We start from the raw sequence: 19,413 nt of genomic DNA on the forward strand, positions 1-19,413 counted from the left end.
CCCCCCAAAACTGACTTTATTGGGAACAGAATAGGGGGGAATTTCAGGCCTGAGTGTGCAATCAAAAACAATGAAGACTTTGATGTAAGCAATTATAAGGAGGTTGGTAGCTCCTTGAAAGCAAGAAGCTAAACCCTAGACGATCTAGTAGTTTAACAGAGAGAATCATGAAAAGAGGCAGCTAGAATAGTCCTCCTGGGATGAGAACAACCCTTGAAGACTGGCCTTAAAGACTATCCCTGCAAAGAAGTCCAAATTTTATTGGAGCCGACGATGGAGAAATTTATGCCCTGGGGCATTATCAAAAACAATAGAGCAAGTCGTCAATTAATGGGGGCTAACAGCCAGGTGTGATACCGAGAGAGGCAGACAGCTTAACAGAGAGAGAATGAAAGACAGTCTGAGAGCCCTGCCAAATACATTGGCATCTGAGGGTGACCGTGCTCGTGCCAGAGGCTGTGCTCTCTAAGAGGCAACATTAGAGGCTGCACCCTGTGGGAGAAGTAGATTTTACTGAAATAGTCAAAGTCACTAACCAAATAAACTAGCAAACAACAAGAAGTCTGGGGGAGGGTGGGGAATCTATCTAGAGTTGCTCCAATATTTATCTAAAATTTCCAGTTTTCAAAAAAAATTAGATACATGCAAAGAAACAAAAGGTATGGCCAATCGAGAGGAGAAGCAGGTAACAGAAGCTGCCTTTGAGAGGGCCCAGATGCCAGACTTAGCAGACAAAGACTTCAAAGAGGCCAAAATAAATATATTCAAAGAACTAAAAGAAACCATAACTAAAGAACTAAAGGACAGGGCTAAGGCACACTAGCAGAAGTTAGACGTGAAGCTGAGAGCCTAACAGAGGAGAACCAGTTTTTAATACTGTGCACAAGAGCATGAAGAGGTTGAGCTGCTGAGAGAATAGGACAACAGCCTTCAACAGCTGTATACCTTCTCCATACTATAGCACATTTCACAAATGGATGTTCCTAGCAACAGTTCTGATTTTTTTAGAGTCTAAATATGTTCAGTGTTGTCTCATAAGACAAGAAAACATAATATATTTTAGATTGATTTTCATCAGTGATGAGTAAGACTTAGCTATCTGGAAAGTTAACATCGGCAATAGAGATAATTTCTAGCTGTATGAGCAATTCCAGCTGAATGAGGTGTGCTGGTTGTGTTCTCCATGCCAGTATCAGTTAAAGGCATGAACCACAAAACGAAAATGTGAATTTCACTAAATGCATGCCCACTCTTGTTAATCTTACTACATTGAGTACAGTGGATACAATCATCATTAAAAATACATAGATAAATCCACCAAGAGCATTTTGCTGCCTTAAGCAAAATGTTTGCTCCCAAATCTCAAAATGTGGAAAGCACCTCATGTGGCTAAATATTTAGATAATCAAAATTTCTGAGTTTTCCTACTTTGGCTGTTGGATTCTAAGCAAAAGCATCTAAGAAATACAAGGCCGGTTCAAAAACAAGACAACTTTCTTTCACTGTTGCCCACATTTTTTTTTTTGTATGCAGCAAACACTCATAAGAGCAAAGTCTCCTTATAAGCAATGAAACAAAATCACAGATATATATGATATTAAAAATACAATATTAAAAACTTGTTTTTAAAATAGTAATTTAAGTAATAGCTCTAAATAAATAAGTTTGGTTTCACTTAAAAAATAACTAAAGGAAAGTATAATGACAATGTCTCATTGAGTAGAGCATGTCAACAAAAAGATAAGAATTACAAATAAAGTCAAAGAGAAATTCCAGAGTTGAGAAGTACAATAACCGAAATTAAAGAATTCACTAGCAGGACTCAACAGTAGACTTGTGCTGGCAGAAAAAAGAATTAGTGAATTTGAAGATCGATTGATAGAGATTATACAATAAAGAACAATCAGAAAAAAGAAGGAAGAAAAATAAAAAGAGCCACAGAGACCCATGAGATACCATCAAGCTTACCAATACACAATTAAGGGGAGTCCCAGAAGGAGAGGTGAGAGAGAAAGGGACAAAAAGGAAAAAAAGAATATTTGAAGAAATAGTGGGCAAAAACTTTCCAAATTTGTTGGAAACCATTAATCTAAACATGCAAGAAGCTCAGTGAATTCCAAGTTGAATAAACTCGAAGAGATCTACGTTAGACACATCATAATCAAACGGTTGAAAGCTGAAGACAAAGAGAGAATTTTGAAAGTATCAAGAAAAAAGCAACTAATTACATACACAGGATCTTCGAAAATAACCGCTGATTTCTCATCAGAAAGTATGAAAGCCAGAGGGCAGTAGGATGACATATTCAAAGTGCCAAAAAACCACAATTCAATATTAAGTAAAACTATAGTTCAATTAAAAAGTTAAGACATTCCCACATAAACAAAAATTGAGAAGTGTATTGTTAGCAGATCTTCCCTGCAACAGATACTAAAGGGAGTTCTTCATTCGGAAATGAAATGACGTTAGCAAGTAACTTGAATTCGTGTGAAAAAATAAAAATGACCAATACATAGGTAAATATAAAAGATAGTATAAATGGATATTTTGTTTGTAACTTTTTTCTCCTACCTGATTTAAAAGACACTTACATCAAGCAATAATAATAATACTCTTTTAATGGACTTACAACATATAAAAATGTAATTTGTATGACAATAATAGCACAAAAGAGAGGGAGGAAATGAAGCTATAAAGGAACAAAGCATTTATGTATTAATTTAATTAAGTTGATATGAATCTGAAGTAGATTGTTATAATTTAAGATGTTAATTGTAATCTGCAGGGAAATCTCTAAGAAAATAACTTTAAAAATATAGTAAAAGACAAAGGAATTAAAACAGTACATTAGAAAACATTTAGCTATAACAAAAGGAGGCAGTAGTGGAGGAATAGAGGAACCAAAAGACATAAGAAATACAGAAAACAAAGCAAAATGGCAGAAGTAAAGCCTACCTCATCAGTAATTACATTAAATGTAAATGGATTAAATACTCCAAATAAAAGGTGGAGACTGGAAGAATGAACAAAAAAACCAAAATGCTAACTCCATGAAACAACTCCATGATGACTACAAGAGACACATTCAGATTCAAAGACACCAACAGGTTCAAACTAAAAGGATGGGAAAAGCTCCATCATGCAAACAGCAACCAAAAGAGGGTTGGAGTGGCTGTAAAAATGAGGCAAAATAGACTTTAGAAAAAAATTGTTACTAGAGGAAAAGAAGGACATTTATATGATAAAATGGTCATTCCACTGTGTACATATAACGATTATAAACATATGTGCACCTAACAACACAGCCATAAAATACGTGAAGCAGAAACTGATGGAATTAGAGAGAAATAAACAATTCAATAGTAATAGTTGGACAGTTCAATAACCCACTTTCAATAATTGATAGAGTGATTAGATGGAAGATCAACAAGGAAACTGAAGACTTGAACAACGCTATACACCAATTATACCTAAGACACGTCTATAGGACTCTCTATCCAACAAGAGCAGAACACACATTCTTCTCAGATGAATGTAGAACGTCCTGCAGGATAGACCATATGTCAGGCCATAAAAAAGCCTGAATAAATTTAAGAGGATTAAAAACATACAAAGTGTGTTGTCCAACTACAGTGGAATGAAATTAGAAATCAATAAAAAATGAATATTTGGGAATTACTTGAATATGTGAAAATGAAACAACATAGAAACCACAGGGGAAATTGAGAATACTTTGACATTAATAAAACCAAAACACAAAAAAACAAAACTTATGGGATGCAGCTAAAGCAGTGCTCGTAGATGTATGTATATTCAAAAGGAAGAAATGTCTCAAGTCAGTAGCCTCACATTCTACTTTAACTCTTTAAACTGGAAAAAGAAGAGCAAATTAAATCAGAAGAAAGCAAAATGGAGGAAATAGTAAATATTAGAGTGGAAATTAATGAACTAGAGACTATAAAAACAATAGAGAAAATCAACAAACAAAAACTACTTCTTTGAAAGATCAACCAAATTGAAAACCTTTAGCAACACTGACCAAGAAAAAAGAGAAAAGATTCAAATTATTAAAATCAAGAATGAAAGAGAACCATCACTACCAATCTTACGAGATTAAGATATATCATAAGGGAATATGATTAACAATTGTATGCCAACAAATTAAGTAAACTATATAAAATGCACAGATTTCTAGAAAGACACAAGCTACCAAAACTGTCTCAAAAGAAAAAAAAAAAGGAAAATCTGAATAGATCTATAACAAGTAAAGATATTGAATTGGTAATCAAAAACTTCTCACAAATAGGGACCAGCCCGGTGGCACAGCAATAAGTTTGCACACTCCACTTTGGCGGCCCGGGGTTTGCAGGTTCGAATCCCGGGCATGGACATATGCACCACTTGTCAGGCCATGCAGTGGCAGGCATTCCACACATAAAATACAGGAAGAAGGGCACGGATGTTAGCTCAGGGCTAATCTTCCTCAAAAATAAATAAATAAATAAATAAACAAATAAAAATTTTAAAAAACTTCTCACAAATAGAAGACCAGACCCATATGACTTCATCAGTGATTTCCACCAAATGTTAAAAGAATTAACACCAATCTCTTACAAACTCTTCCAGAAAGTAGAATAGGAGAGAACACTTCCCAGTTAATTCCATGAGGCCGATATCACCCTAATACTAAGACCAGGAAAAAGATGAAAGAAAACTACAGATCAATGTCCTTCATAAATATAGGAGCAATAATCCTGAAAAAACATCCTGCAAACCAAATCCAGCAACAAATGAAAAGTATAATGAACCACAACCAAGTGGGATTTATCCCAGGAATGTGAGCTTGGTTTAACATCTAAAAATCAATTAATACACAATATGGGATGGTTAATTTTGTGTCAACTTGACTGGCCACGGGCGTTGAGACTCCACGTTATTTCTGGGTGTGTCTATGAGTGTGCTCCCAAATGAGACTGGCATTCTAATCAGTGGACTTGGTAAACCAGATTGCCCTCCAACGTGGTGGACATCGTTCAGTCCGTCGAGGGCCTGAATAGAGCAAAAGACAGAGGAAGGAAGGCTCCGCCCATCTCATCTCATCTCCTCAGGTCCTCAGTCTGGGATTTACGCCGTCAGCTCTTCTGGTTCTGAGGCCTTCACATTAGGACTGAGTTATGCTACTGGCTTTCTTGGGACTCCAGCTTGCAGATGGCAGGTCATAGGACTTCTCAGCCTCCACAATCACGTGAGTCAATTCCTCCTAATAAGCCTCCTTTTATATCTCTATCTATATATCTATCTGTATGTATATCTACATCTATGTCTGTCCTATTGGGTCTGTTTCTCTGGAGAACCTTGACTAATATACAATATTAGTAGAATGAAAAACAAAAACCGCATAAATTATCTCAACAGAGGCAGGAAAGCATTTGACAAAATTCAGTGCCGTTTTGTATTATAAAAGTCAACGAACTAGAGAACAGGGAATTTCCTCAACCTGAAAAAAGGAATCTATGAAAAATCCACACCTAACATCATACGTCATGCTGAAAGGCTGAACACTTTCCTCCTAAGGTCAAGAACAAGAAATGGATTCCATTCTCAACGTTTCTATTCACCACTTCTATTCTGGAGGTTGTAATTAGAGCAATTAGGCAAGAGAAAAGAAATAAAGGCATTCAGATGGAAAGGAAGAAGTAAAACTATTTCTATTTGCACGCGACATAATTTTGTACAAAGGAAACCATTAAAATCTATTCAAATAAATGAATGAGTTCAGCAAGTTTGCAGGATACCAGGTATAAAAATCCATTGTATTTCTATACACTAGCAATGAACAGTATGAAATGAAATTAATAAAACAGTTGCATTTACAACAGCATCAAAAGGGGGAAATATTTAGAAATAAATTTAACAAAATCAGTACAAGGCTTTTGCTCTAAAATCCTAAATAAATGGAACAACGTCTGATATTGATGAATTAAAGACTCAATATTGTTAAGAAGGCAGTAATCCTCAAACCGATCTACAGATTCAATGCAATCCCTATCTAGTCCAAGTTATCTGTCTTCCAGAAATTGACAAAATGATCCTAAAATTCATATGGAATCTCACGGGGCCCCAAATAGCCAAAACAATCTTGAAAAAGAAGAACAAAGTGGAGACCTCGCCCTCCTTGATTTCAAAACTTACTACAAAGCTATAATAATCAAGACAGCGTAGTACTGGCGTAGGGTAGACAGACAGATCAATGGAATAAAGCTGAGGGTTCAAAAATAAACCCTTACTTTTATTGTCAATTGATTTTCAACACTGGTCCCAAGGCAACGCAATGGGGGAAAGAATAGGCTTTTCAACACATGGTGCTGAGACAACTGGCCAGCCTCAGGCAAAAGAGTGAAGTTGGACCCCTACCTCACATCATCCACCAAAATTAACTCGAAATGGATCACAGACCTAAATGTGTGTGCTAAAAGTATAAAACTTTCAGAAAAAAGAAATACAAGTAAATTTTCATGACCTAAAGTTAGGCGAGGACTTCTTATACATGATTCCAAAAATGTAAGTGATAAAGGAAAAAATAGATAAATTGGGCTTCCTTAAAATTAGCAACTTTTGTCCTGCAAAGGACACCATCCAGAAAGTGGAAAAGATAACACAGGGAATGAGAGAAATTATTTGCAAATCGCATATCTGAAAAGTGACAAGTATCCAGAATACATAAAGAACTCTTACTACTCAACAATAAAAGACAAATAACCCAATTTAAAAATGGGCAAAGGATACGAATGAATAGAATGTCTCCAAAGAAAAATTACAAATGGCCACAATCACATGAAAAGATGCTCAACATCATTCACCACTAGGAAAATACAAATCAAAAGCTTGAAACACCATTTCCCACCATTAGGATAGCTATAATGCAAAAGACAGACAATAGCAAGCATTGGCAAGGATGTGGTGAAATTGTTACCCTTGGACATTGTACATTGGTACATTGGTGGGAAGGTAAAATGTGCAGTCACTTTGCAAAACCAGTCTGGCAGGTCCTCAAAAGCTTAAACACAAAGTTGCCATATGACCCAGCAATGCCAGACTTGTAGGCATACACCCAAGAGAAATTAAAATACATGTGTATACAAAAAATGCTCATAGCAGCATTATTCATAAAACCCAAAAAGTGGAAACAACCCAAATGTCCACCAACTGATGAATGGATGAAAAAAAATGGTACATCTATAGAAAGAAATGTAGTCCAGCGATAAAAAGGAATGAAATATGGATACAGGCTCCAACAAGCAAGAGCCTTGAAAACATGCTGAATAAAAGAAGCCAGCCACAAAAGACCCCATGCGGTATGATCCCATTTATATAAAGTGTCCCAAATAGGCAAATCTGGAGAGACAGAAAGTAATTTAATGGTTGCCTAGGGTTGGGGAAGTTGAGGGGAAATGAGTGATGGCTAATGGGTAAAGATATTGTATTTGCGGTGACGAAAAATTTCCACAATTGTTTGGGGGATGGTTGCACAACTCTGTGAATATATTTAAAACCATTGAATTTAAAAGGGCCAACTTATGGTATGTGAATTATATCTCAATAAAGTTGTTTAAAAAATTGCATCTTTTCCATGTTTAGTGTCAGATTGTTTTCAGCTAGCTTCCTCATCATCACAAGACGATTGCCATGGCTCCAGGCACCACATCTTCATGGGACAATGTCCAGAAGAAAATCAAAAGGGGTGTGTGGGGTAGGGTGAATTCTTCCTCATGTTTCTTTTTAAGACCAAAGAAATCTTTCCCAGAAGTCCTCAGGCAGACTTCTTCTCACAACTCCCTGGCAATAACTGGATCTCACATCCACCCTTAAAATAAGGAGACTACCACTTCTCTACTCAAAACCTTCTAAGGGTTTCCCTTCTTACTCAGAGCCAAAGTCATTACAATGGTCCAATATATCCTATGTGGCTGAAGCCCTCCCCTTCCCCCTGTCATTATCACTCTGCCACAACCTCTCTAGAAATCATGGAATCTCTAGTATGGCAACTCTAAGTAGGTTTCAGCACGTCCTACCAGCGGCTCAGGTTTGGCCCCAGCCCACTCTTCTGTGGGTCCGCCTGCACTCTTTGCTCTGAGACGGGGACCTTCTTGCTTAGAAGACCATGTTTCCTCCATGGGGAAGAGTCTTTTAACTGCAAGAAGTGTCGGCATTGTTAATAGAAATGACGAGGTAAGTCATACCCACAATTTGAATATTTTTTTGTGCATTTTGTTTAGAAATAATTTGTGTATATTTGTTATTTTTAAAGTACTTGCATGGGGCTGGCCCAGTGGCGCAGTGGTTAAGTGCACACGTTCCACTTCTTGGCGGCCCAGGATTCACCGGTTCGGATCCTGGGTGCAGACATGGCAACACTTGTCAAGCCATGCTGTGGCATGCATCTCACATATAAAGCAGAGGAAGATGGGCATGGATGTTAACTCAGGGACAGTCTTCCTCAGCAAAAAGAGGAGGATTGGCAGCAGATGTTAGCTCAGGGCTAATCTTCCTCAAAATAAAAAGATAAAATAAAATAAAATAAAAAGTACCTGCAATGTTTAAGATTATTTGGTATATTGGAGTATCTAAGAGATTAATTTATGATTCCAATTAAAAAGTGTAATTGAATAATTGATTTAAACTTACAATTTTACCTTAAAAGTCTAAGTGATTATATTGTTTGTAAATTGATTTGAAACACGTAAGGTCTTCAGAGTCGCCATCTGCAGGCATTGCTTCGGTATTTAAAAGCCTTTATTTATTAGGCACATCATTAAAGTACCTAAAAGTAAAATCAACTTTATTAAATTTAATAATGCAGTTTAAAATTTTTAAGTTAATGGCAAGGGATCCTAAAACTTGATTATGAAAGTTTGCTAGATCTAGAGGTAGAATAAGGATTTGTAAACTGAACTTAAAAGTTTAAAGAACTGGGGCCAGCCCTGGGCTGAGTGGTTAAGTTTGCGCTCTGCTTCGGTGGCCCAGGGTTTCCCAGGTTCGGATCCTGGGTGCAGACATGGCACCGCTCATCAGGCTGTGCAGAGGCGGCGTCCCACAGAGGAGAGCCAGAAGGACCTACAACCAGAACATATAACTATGCATGGAGGGGCTTTGGGGAGAAGAAGAAAAAAAAATTTAAAGAACTAGGTTTTTAATTCTAAAATTCATATATTTAACATTAAATTTAAAATTTAAAGTAATCCAAAAGAGTCTTTTCTGTGTATAAACATCATCCTCAGGGGACCCACCCTGATACATCAGGGATGGACGCATGACTCACCAGAGCCAATGAGCTGTGAGACAACGTTTGGCAAGATTTCTGGAAAGGTGGCGCTGTTTTCCTCTGCTTTCTACGAGGGCTACCATGGCATGCCTTCCCCCTGCTACTGTTAGTCAATGGCAGAATGCTACATAGATGATGTGAAGTCTAGGACAATGGGGCCATTGTGTACACAGGAGGACGCAGGCCTATTCTGTGCTGGGGCAAACACGGAGCCAGAGAAAGAAGCTAAACAACACAGCATTGTGAGATCAAAAGAAAGTAGGCCGTGGGGCTGGCCCCATGGGAAGTGGTTCAGTTCCCACCCTCTACTTCTGCAGCCTGGGGATCACAGGTTTGGATCCCGGGCATGGACCTAGCACCACTCGTCAAGCTACTCTGTGGTGGCATCCCACATAAAATAGAAGAAGACTGGCACAGGTGTTAGCTCAGGGACAATCTTCCTCAAGCAAAAAGAGGAAGATTGGCAACAGATGTTAGCACAAGGCCAATCTTCCTCACATAAAGTAGGCCTTTGGTGACATCATTTGAGCTGCTGGATCAACCCTTACCTGAATGTACATCTAGACTCTTTGGTTACATGGTTCCTTTTCTGTTTAAGTCGGTTTCAGTTGGATTTTCTGAAGATGTTCTGATGGGTAGAAGGAGTCAGTGTGGTGGTGTGGATTCAGTGTGGACTTGGATTCAGGCATACCTGGCCTCAAATCCTGACTTAGCACTCTCTAGCTGGGAGGCCGTGGGCAACGCTTCTCCTTTATGAGTCTCAGTCCTCTTCTGAATAATGGCAATGACCCCTCCAGCCACATTCCAAAGGTGCCCAGCCTAGAGCCTCTCAAACCACCGCAGGGGACGAATGCATGTGCTCATTAGTACTTTCCAGTTGCTGGGACCAATCAGGAACAGGGTCCGTGCCTCAGGGCTGAGCCCCTTTCTCTCCCTCCTCTCCTTTTATTATATACACTCATGTCATGTGTGCCCCAGCAATAACTGTGCAGCCGAGTGGAATCACCTCCTCCATCCGCTGGAAACGCAGAGTCAGAGTTACGTCACTCCCCGAGACTCTAGCACATTTTGCTCCCCCATCACGGCTCCCAACGTCCCTTTGGTTTATGTTGTAATTATCTGTGTCCATGGTTTATTGTCCCCACCACACTCAGAGTATCTTACTGACACCAGGCATGGGACCTGGCACGCAGGAGGTACTTAATAAGTGTGTGATGAATGAGTCAATTAATTAAAATACAAACAAAGCCCTTTAAAACTCTCATCCTGTCTGTGTCCTCCTATCTAAACCAGGGACAACAGTTCCCTACTCTCGGCTGATTTTTCTTGCCCGTGAATGCCTGCTCCTGTTCCTGCGAGCTGGAGGGGGCGTGCCCCTTCTCCGTTCTCCTGTTTGATCAACCGTTTCTCCAGTGGGATCTTAAAGCTGTTGGTGATTAAGGCGCTAAAACCTCAGTGAGCCGTCCGCTGATACGGCAGCATCCGTCACTGGCTTCATTTTGCTGCCTCGGCTTTGCCAGCAGATGAGCTTGAGCTACACTATTAACTTTGATGCTTCACTGGAGGCCTGTTCTGTGCCTTCCGTAATGAAATCTGGCAGTTCTTTTCTGTTCTCTACCGGGGCTGGAGCTGAGCCTGTTGGTTCCAGGCATCGGATCAAATTGTCCTCTGAATTTGTCTTTAATTCTCAAACATGAGTAAAACCAAGTCATTTGGAGAGTGGTTTCCTTCATCCACCTCTGCACCAGTGAGAGATGTGTTTAGTACAAGAAACAGAAAACATTACTATAGTGGCAATAGACTGATAGAAGTTAATTTTTCTAACATAATAATACTAGAGGTAGGTGTCTGCTGGTCTTGGTTCAGCAGCTCACCTGTATCAGGACACATGCCTCCATGAGTTCCTTGACCTTTCCCTCATGGTAACAAGGTGGCTGCCATCACACCAGCCATCATGTCTGTGTTCAAGGCAGGAGGAGAAAACAAAAGATTTCAGAACCTCCAACCCCACCCTATGCCCAACTCAGCCGACTTTGGCTTAGGTCTCATTAGCCAGAACTGGGTCACAAGGCCACCCTTAGCTGGGAAAGTGGAGAACAGGACTGTTGAGATGGGCTTAGGCCAATTATGATGCATGCCATGGGTCTGGGCACACGGTCTTCCTGGGCATGTCTACCTCAACCTTCGTCAGACGCTGCTGCAATTGTATTTTGGAGATGGTGCTTGGAGTTGCAATCTGCTATGTTTTTATCCAACCCCTACCTTAGCTGGGGCCTCCCCGCCTCTCGAGATCTAAATAAGATCGGCCAGAACTCTTGGCTCCAACCCTGTGAAAGATTTCCATAAGGTATTGTGAACTTCCAGGGTGGATAGGAGTACAGCCGATACCCTCAATGTCGATTCCAGCTGTGGACTCCTATTTCCTCAAGTGGTCTCTCTGTTCCACTGTGGGTCCCCTGAAAACTCCCCACGCCGTTCTGTCCTCTCCATCAGCACCACCATCCCCCACCAAAGAAAAGAAAGCCAATGCATGCCATGCTTCTGGGAAATGGCCGACTTTAAGGAAGCGTGGTGTCACGGGGAGGAGCTGCGCAGGGCGATATTCCCTAAGCAACACCACAGCGCCTTCTCCAGCCCTGTTCTCAAAATCCGTCCGGCCTGCCAGCGCCAGGCTCTCCTCAGGTCCTTTGCCCCGTGCGGTCCAGGCCCAACATCTCTACACAGCTCACCCCCTTCCCTCCTCTGCTCTCTTCTCCCGCCTGCCTTCTCTCTCCCTGGAGGAAACCACAATCGTCAGCAGAGCGGGCTGGCTCTTTCTCTTTGGTGCCCTGACCCTGCCACCAGCCGGACCCTCACCTTCCACCCCAGCGGCTTATCCAGGAATGTCTCCAGACGAGGAGGGTTCCCCACTCCTTCTCCCCACCAGAGAAGCCCCAATGCCAAATGTGAACACGAGTTTACCTGATCGCATGCCCAGCTTTAGTTGTGCAGTGGTGAAGATCTCAGTTAACCCTCGAGTTTGGGCTTGGGAGGGGGTGGGGGACGGCTAGACCAGGATCCACTGGATTGAAGCCATTTCGTTCTGACCACCTTCAGAAATGAGTGGCTGGCAGGGTCCACGTCGCTCACGACATTCTCTTCACGGATCCTTGGGGAAAGCTCAGACAATCCCAGCGGCTTCCCAGGCCGCCCGTTGTCACCGTCTCCTTCGTGTGCATCCGTACTCAGGGTGAGACTGCAGAGAGTTTTCATCTTCTTTTTGCTTACGTGCACTGAGCATGCATAAATAAGCACATTAATTTGTATATTTGCATGTAAATATATATGAAACTTGACTCCACAGGGCTCCCACGTTCATCGCCTCACTGGATTTTCCAGGAACCCGGTGAGGCGGGCATGACAAGGTCCTCCCCGTGGAGACCCGACTGTGAGCATTCTCCACATGGGACACCTCAGTGGCTTTGGGACAGACGACCAGGTTCTTGACTCAGTTCCTTCTCCTCGCCTGAGCTTGGTCGTTTCAGCCAGAGCCTCAGTTTCCTCTCCCTGAAACAGTAAGGAAAGCCATCATGGTCGGGTTGTGGCATGGAGTAACGTGGAGGCTTTGTATGCTGGCAAACCCACTTCCTTTGTGGTTCTAGGTCGGTGTCAGCCACGAGAGGAACGCGTGTGAGAGCTGGAAGGTGGAAGCGAAGCCGCCGGGTGTCTGCGTGGAGAGGTGGGCGCAGCTCCCGCGCCCGGGCCGCCTGGGCCAGCTTACCTGCTGTTGGAGCCACAGCCCCTCTGCTCCGGCCGAGGCTCCTCCCGCGGTCCCCCTGACCCTGGGCCAGGCCCCTGTGCAGCTTCTTCTGCCACCAGTCGCCTGCAGCGTCCCTGTCGGAGGCTCGGGGTTGGTGAGGGAGTGAAATAGGTTCCAGCTCATCCTTTTGGATCCTAGTTTTCCTCGTTTTTACCTACTTCACAATCATCTTTCCTTTCCAACTGCCTGGCCTGCTCACTTCAGGGCCAACACCAGACACAGGAGCAACAACCACGGACGGGTAAACGTAACCAACACCCACGACTCTGTAAGGTCAAGTTCCTGGAATACAGCCCTTGTTCTGCATCCTTTCTGGCTGATCTGAACGGTGATGATGATACAATTAATAGGATAACAGATGTGAATGCACCCAGCACATAGTAGGGCCTCAACAAATAGCTGTCCTCCTCTCTCTGCCATGATCCTCATTTGCACTTTGTTCTACTCGGCTGAATTAAAGAAGATGAGGACCGTGGTTTGGGCACCCAAATGACTTTAAGTCCCAACTCCCAGTCTTAGAGAATCCCGTAAATAGTTAGGATTCTTGGGTGCAAATAACAGAGACCCCACCTCCTCCAAAGTAAGCTGAGGGGAAAGAATTACAGGATCCAGATGTTTCTCCTGGAGCTCCAGGGACAAAGGTAGAGCACAGATTTGGGACTCGAAGGCCTTTGGGAGACTTTCTCTCCGTGTCACTCACTGCATCACTGTCATACTCATCCTTCTCTGCCACGGTCACCAAGAGCCGTCGTGTTTTATAGCTCCTCCACTCAAGAGGTCAGCCCACACTAAACTCTTGGTGCCAAATCTATATTCTTGTGAAACAGACTGGTTCAGTCAGGTCAGCAGTATACCTTGATCCAATCCACAGCAGGGGGCGGGCTGGTCACGTTGCTTGAACATGACAGCCTGGGTCCTACCCTATGGTTTGGGTGATTGACTAGTTCCCAGGGAGAGTTATGCCAGGCATCCCCAAAGGCACCCTCTGTACTCAAGAAACACTAAGGCCCCCAACACATCAGACATTTTAATTTCTGCAGCTGTGGATGGACAGACACAAGAGCTTTTGTTCTCTCCTAAGGAGCTGGCCTGGCCGCAGAGAGGCCTCTGATGTGTCCCCTTACCCCTCCGTCCCGCATTATCATCTAGGCAGCTGACCTAGCTCTGGTCCAAACCTGTGAAAAGCATCCAGCATCTCCCAGCTCTGAGGACAAAGTTCACGCATGCGTAGTGAACCCAGTGGACTGGCTTGATTACCATGTAGCCTAGCAAACAAATTCAGCAGCTCAGATGGAAAGAACAAAACAGCAGAACTGACACAGGACGAAACAGAAATTATGAGCAGCACTGTAGCTATCGAAGATGTTGAGTTTGTTATCACAAACCCTCCACAAAGCATCCTACAGGCCCACGTGGTTTCTCCGCGAACTCTAACCATCTCTGGTTGCACCTCCTTGCAGCGTGCGATCTCTGCAGCGAACGGAAAGCTAGAAACACGTTTCTCAGACGCCTGTGCAGCTGGGGGTAATTTCTTTTGACCGATCAGACGCACTTGTGCAAGACTCGGATGTAGAGGTTAGTTTAGTGGGGATGGAGCAGGACGCAGGCCCTAGCTGTGCTGTATGGGTCACAGCAAGGCAACGTGGTGGAGCCGGCAAGCAGCGCCGCTGTTTCTCCTTCTAGGGGGCAGCTTCCTCGTTGTAAGGGACAGGAACTCACTTGGTAGCCCAATTCTGCTGTGTGGTTTTGGGAGTCACTTCTGCAAGGTGAGCCTAGTGGCTGTTTCTTCAATTCTTTTGACAATTCTGTAAGCCACTTAGTCCTCTGGTATAGTGTCCTTTCTGTATAAATTAGCAAGAGTAATTCTATTCTCTGAGACTGACCAATACATCTTTCAGGTGCAGACCCTAGACTGCCTCGTCCAGGAAGCCTTCCTGGATTACTCAGACCCTCATGCATCCCCCTCTCCTCTGAGCTCCTGCAGACTTGCCCATCTGGGCACCTCACCTGGCATTTGCTAGCTGCCTTGTATTGTCAGTTCGTTTCACGGAGACTGTGAGCTCCCTGAGGGCAGGCCCTGAAACCTCACGGGTGGCAATATTTACTATGGTGCTGTGTCCCTTTGCAAATGACTGGTGAGGAGTGAGCTTAAGACCAAGTTCTAATGAATTGCCAGCGAAGCATGAAGGCTATTGAGTAAGTTTTGTCCCAGAAAAAAGAAAAAAAACTGTCTCTTTTTGATCCATCCTTTTTCCCTACCCTGACTTCAGTTTTATGAAGCTACACAGCTGTTTTGTAACCATGAGACCATGAGACAGACGACAAACCCAAGGACAAAAAACCGGCACAGCTGTATCAGTTAGGTTTTGCTGACTAGCAAAACATTCCAAAATGTAGTGGCTTAAAATTTCACAATCGTTTATTTGCTCAGGATGCTGTGGGTCAGAAATTTGAGCTGGACTCAGCAAGGACGGCTCATCTCTGCCCCGCATGTTATTGCCTGGGTCATCCTTACGCCGACGGCCTCCTGGGATGGCTGAGTCTCTCTCTGCACAAGGTGGCCGTTAGCCCAGGCTCGTTCACATGGCAGCAGCATTTCGAGAGGACAAGAATGAAAGCTCAAGGCCTCTGGTGACCTAGACTCAGGACTCTCGCACCCTCACTTCCACTGCATCCTATTGATCAAAGACAGTCGCAAGACCAGCCTCGATTCGGGAGGTGGGAAAACAGACTCCATCTCTTGATGGGGCATTTGCAACTGACCAGAACAGACAAGGATGGTTGGATAGAAAGACAGAAGAAGTGTAGTCACAGATGACACCTTGAGCTGCTGCAAGAATGGAGAACTGCCTCCCTTCAGATTTCATCATACGATGCAATTAAACTTTTTAAAAAGGGGAATCTTTTACCTGTAGCCAAAGGGATCCATAGCTTACATAGTAGAGGTAAGAATAATATCTATTCCCTGGACTGTTGGAGACGAAATGAGAGATGTGTGTAACGCCCTTAGCAGAGCTCCTGGATACAGTGAGCGCTCAGTAAAAGTTAGCGGGTATCGGCAATTATTGGCAATTGGCCTATCCTGAAAAGGCATTACGAGTTCTCATTCTCAACATAACCCACTCCCATTGTGGACTTTTCTTAGCAACTACCAAGGGGGACATACATACGTTGAGCCCGAACCCCACAGGGTCACACGGGCCGGTTACTCAGACTCGGTACAGAATGTGGCTTGGCCGCCAGCTGCTGCAGAGAGCTGGCATCCCCTAGAGAACCTCAGACCAGGGCTGCTGACAACTTCAGGTCCATGGAGCAGGCTTGCAGCTCCAGTCCCAAACAGAAAAGCCTGAGGAAACCACTAAGCTTTTCAGGTGGGGAAACTGAGGCCCAGGGGAGAGAAGGGACACGCCGGAAGTCACACAGTGAGTTTGGAACCAAGTCAAGACTAGAACCCCAATCTCTTAACGTTAAATGATGTCCACCTGGAGACTGGTGGGTTTTTTCCCCTAAGAATGGAAATTCTTGCTCTAAGGGTAAAGATGTGACTAAAAGCCAAACTGAAAGTAGCAATGTTTCCCCACAGGTGGTGACTGGCTGGTGACACCAAACTTTAGAGCTTCTGGGGAAACGTTGTTTGTTGACTGGATATTGGATATACAGTGTGTTCATTTTGTGAAATTCACTGAGGTGTGTGCTTATGATTTGTGTTTATTTTCTTTTAAAGATTGGCCCTGAGCTAACATCTGTTGCCAACCTTTTTTTTTCTTCTTCTCCCCAAATCCCCAGTACATAGTTGTGTATTCTAGTTGTAGATCCTTCTAGTTCTGCTATGTGGGACACCGCCTCAGCATGGCTTGATGAGCGGTGCTAGGTCTGCGCCCAGGATCCAAACCAGCAAAACTCTGGGCCACTGAAGTGGAGCACACGAACTTAACCACTCGGCCATGGGGCCAGCCCCCTGTTTGTTTTTTAATCTGTGTTCTATCTCAATTTTTAAAAAAAAGTTTAAAAAAATGCTTCTCCAAAAAAGGAACCCTCATACACTGCTGGTGGGAATGCAAACTGGTGCAGCCTCTATGGAAAACAGTTTGGAGATTTCTCAAAAAATTAAAAATAGAAATACCATATGACCCAGCTATCCCACTACTGGGTATCTATCCAAAGAACTTGAAATCAGCAATTCCAAAAGTCCCATGCACCCCTATGTTCACTGCAGCATTATTTACAATAGCCAAGACATGGAAGCAACCTAAGTGCCCATTGAATGATGATTGGATAAAGAAGAAATGGTGTATATATATATATATATACACACATTGGAATACTCCTCAGCCGTAAAAAGGATAAAATTGTCCCATTCACAACAACATGGATGGACCTTGAGGGTATTATGTTAAGTAAAATAAGCCAGATAGAGAAAGACGAACTCTGTATGACTCCACTCATAGGTGGAAGTTAACATATAGACAAAGAGAACAGATTAGTGGTTACCAGGGGAAAGGGGGGGTGGGGGGAGGGCACAAAGGGTGAAGTGGTGCACCTACAACATGACTGACAATAACGTACAACTGAAATTTCACAAGGTTGTAAACTATCATAATCTCAATAAAAAGTTAAAAAAGAAAAAAGATGCTCCCGCAAGATCTCCTCCCCACTAGATGGCTCCTGGAAGGTGGACACAGCGTGGTATGATGGAGAAGGCACTGAATTAGAGCTCAGGGAATGTGGGTTCTGGACCAGCTCATCGCCTTGTCTTAACCTGCCTCAATGTCCACTGCCTTCTTTCTAAAAGAGGCATAGCAACACTTCTCCTGCCAAATCCATAGATAGCTTTGGGGGCAATGAGATCAAGGATGTGAGACACCTTCGAAAAGAATCCGTGAGTGAGCTACGTTCTCGCCCCATGAGAGCTCCTACGTCTCGTTTTGTGAATTACTGTGGGGTGCAGTGCGAGGGGGCCAGGTGCTGGTTCAAAAGAGAATTGGGGACCCAGCCCTGCCAGCAGCAAACTAGAACCCTGGCCTGGCACTGGCCTCAGAGTCCTGTTGCTGCCGAGGGTGGCAAATCCAGGCAAAATCAAGACAAAGGTGCTTCACAGGGGCAGCCAGTCTTTGCTGTCAGGGTTTGCTCCCTGCAGAAGCTGACTGCTGCCCCGCTGATGCCACAGGCCTTAGTCACCCTCCCTCTGCAGCCTGTGGGGACATCAGGCGCTGGAGACGGGCCAGGGCCTCCTCCTGCCTCTTTTCATCAGCAGCTCCTCCCAGAAGATGGGAGCTGCTCCCTGGGGAGCGACTGAAACTGCTCTAGGCTGTCAGGCCCAGCGGGAGGGGTAGACGGGCTCTCCAGAAGATCAGCAGGCCAGGGCAGGGATTGTCAGAAGCCGAATTAAAAGTCTCTGGCAATTTGGGTCCTCATCTCTCATGCCATCGGTGCCTATGAAACTAATATATGGTCCAAATTAAAAGAAAAACACTATAGTGTGGGACCGAGGAGGGAGGGTGGGGAAAGGAGGGCCGAGGGCCGAGGACGGGCTGAAGGTGAGAGAGGTTCAGTTCCACATCAAGAGGGCTCTGCAGCCCCTCCCCACATGCCCCCAACTCCCTTACTCTGCTCCACGTAGCCCTCTCACCTGGGACACGTTTTACTTATTCTTCGTGGTTCTTGTTTACTGCATATGTGGCTCGCCCGTAGCCCTCGCTGCTCTCCGGCTCTCTCTCTGCCCTGCCCGTGGCTGCTCGCTGCAGGCACCCGAGACGCTGCCTGAAGACCCGCATCTGGGGGCAGGAGCAGCTCAGCCTGCAGGTGGGCCAGGCCAGGAGCAGCCCTGAGCGGCAGAAGAATGGGAGGCGATGGATCAGTACCCACATCTTCCTCGCTCTCAGGTGGGACACCGTCCCCCAGAACTCCTCGGAGCTGAGCCCCCGTGCCCACAGCGGTCACCCGCTGTTTCACTTCCTTGTGTGGCTTCTCTCGCTTTTCTGTCTCACTTCCGCTTCTCCCTACCGGTGCGTCCTGTCAGCGCTCAGATCCCAGCCTCGGGGTCTGCTTCTGCCAGAACCAACCTAGGACAGTGTGGCTTTCCCTTGCGAGAACCTAAACGCTCCAAGAGCAAGGCTTTTTGTTTGGTTCAGGGAATGTCGCCCCAGCGCCTAGCTTCGTGCCTGGCACAGCAGAGGCTGTGCAAAAATATGTGTTGAACAGATTGTTTATGCGCTGAATGACAGTTCAACAGATCTTTAAGGAGCGCCTACTCTGCCAAGTTCTGTGCCAGGCATCTGGAACGTTCCAGAAA

The 19,413-nt window shown here is 44.0% G+C and overlaps 1 long non-coding RNA gene across 3 annotated transcripts in view; it reads right to left on the bottom strand.

The window, feature by feature from the left end:
* LOC138920173 (uncharacterized) overlaps positions 1-19,113 on the bottom strand; it is a 32,868-nt gene extending 13,755 nt beyond the window's left edge. Inside the window, exons 1-2 of one of the 3 annotated variants that reach the window (XR_011430913.1) lie at positions 18,751-19,113; positions 12,284-12,868 (exon numbers count right to left, since the gene is read on the bottom strand). This is a non-coding gene — a long non-coding RNA (uncharacterized lncRNA). Of the gene's footprint in view, positions 1-9,870; positions 12,245-12,283; positions 12,869-18,750 lie in introns of those variants that run through there. The other 2 variants (XR_011430915.1, XR_011430914.1) reach the window with 2 other exon arrangements.
* Positions 19,114-19,413: the final 300 nt, after the last annotated feature.

The sequence above is a fragment of the Equus caballus genome, chromosome 22 (genome assembly GCF_041296265.1).
Source record: "Equus caballus isolate H_3958 breed thoroughbred chromosome 22, TB-T2T, whole genome shotgun sequence".
NCBI classification, from domain to species: domain Eukaryota; kingdom Metazoa; phylum Chordata; class Mammalia; order Perissodactyla; family Equidae; genus Equus; species Equus caballus.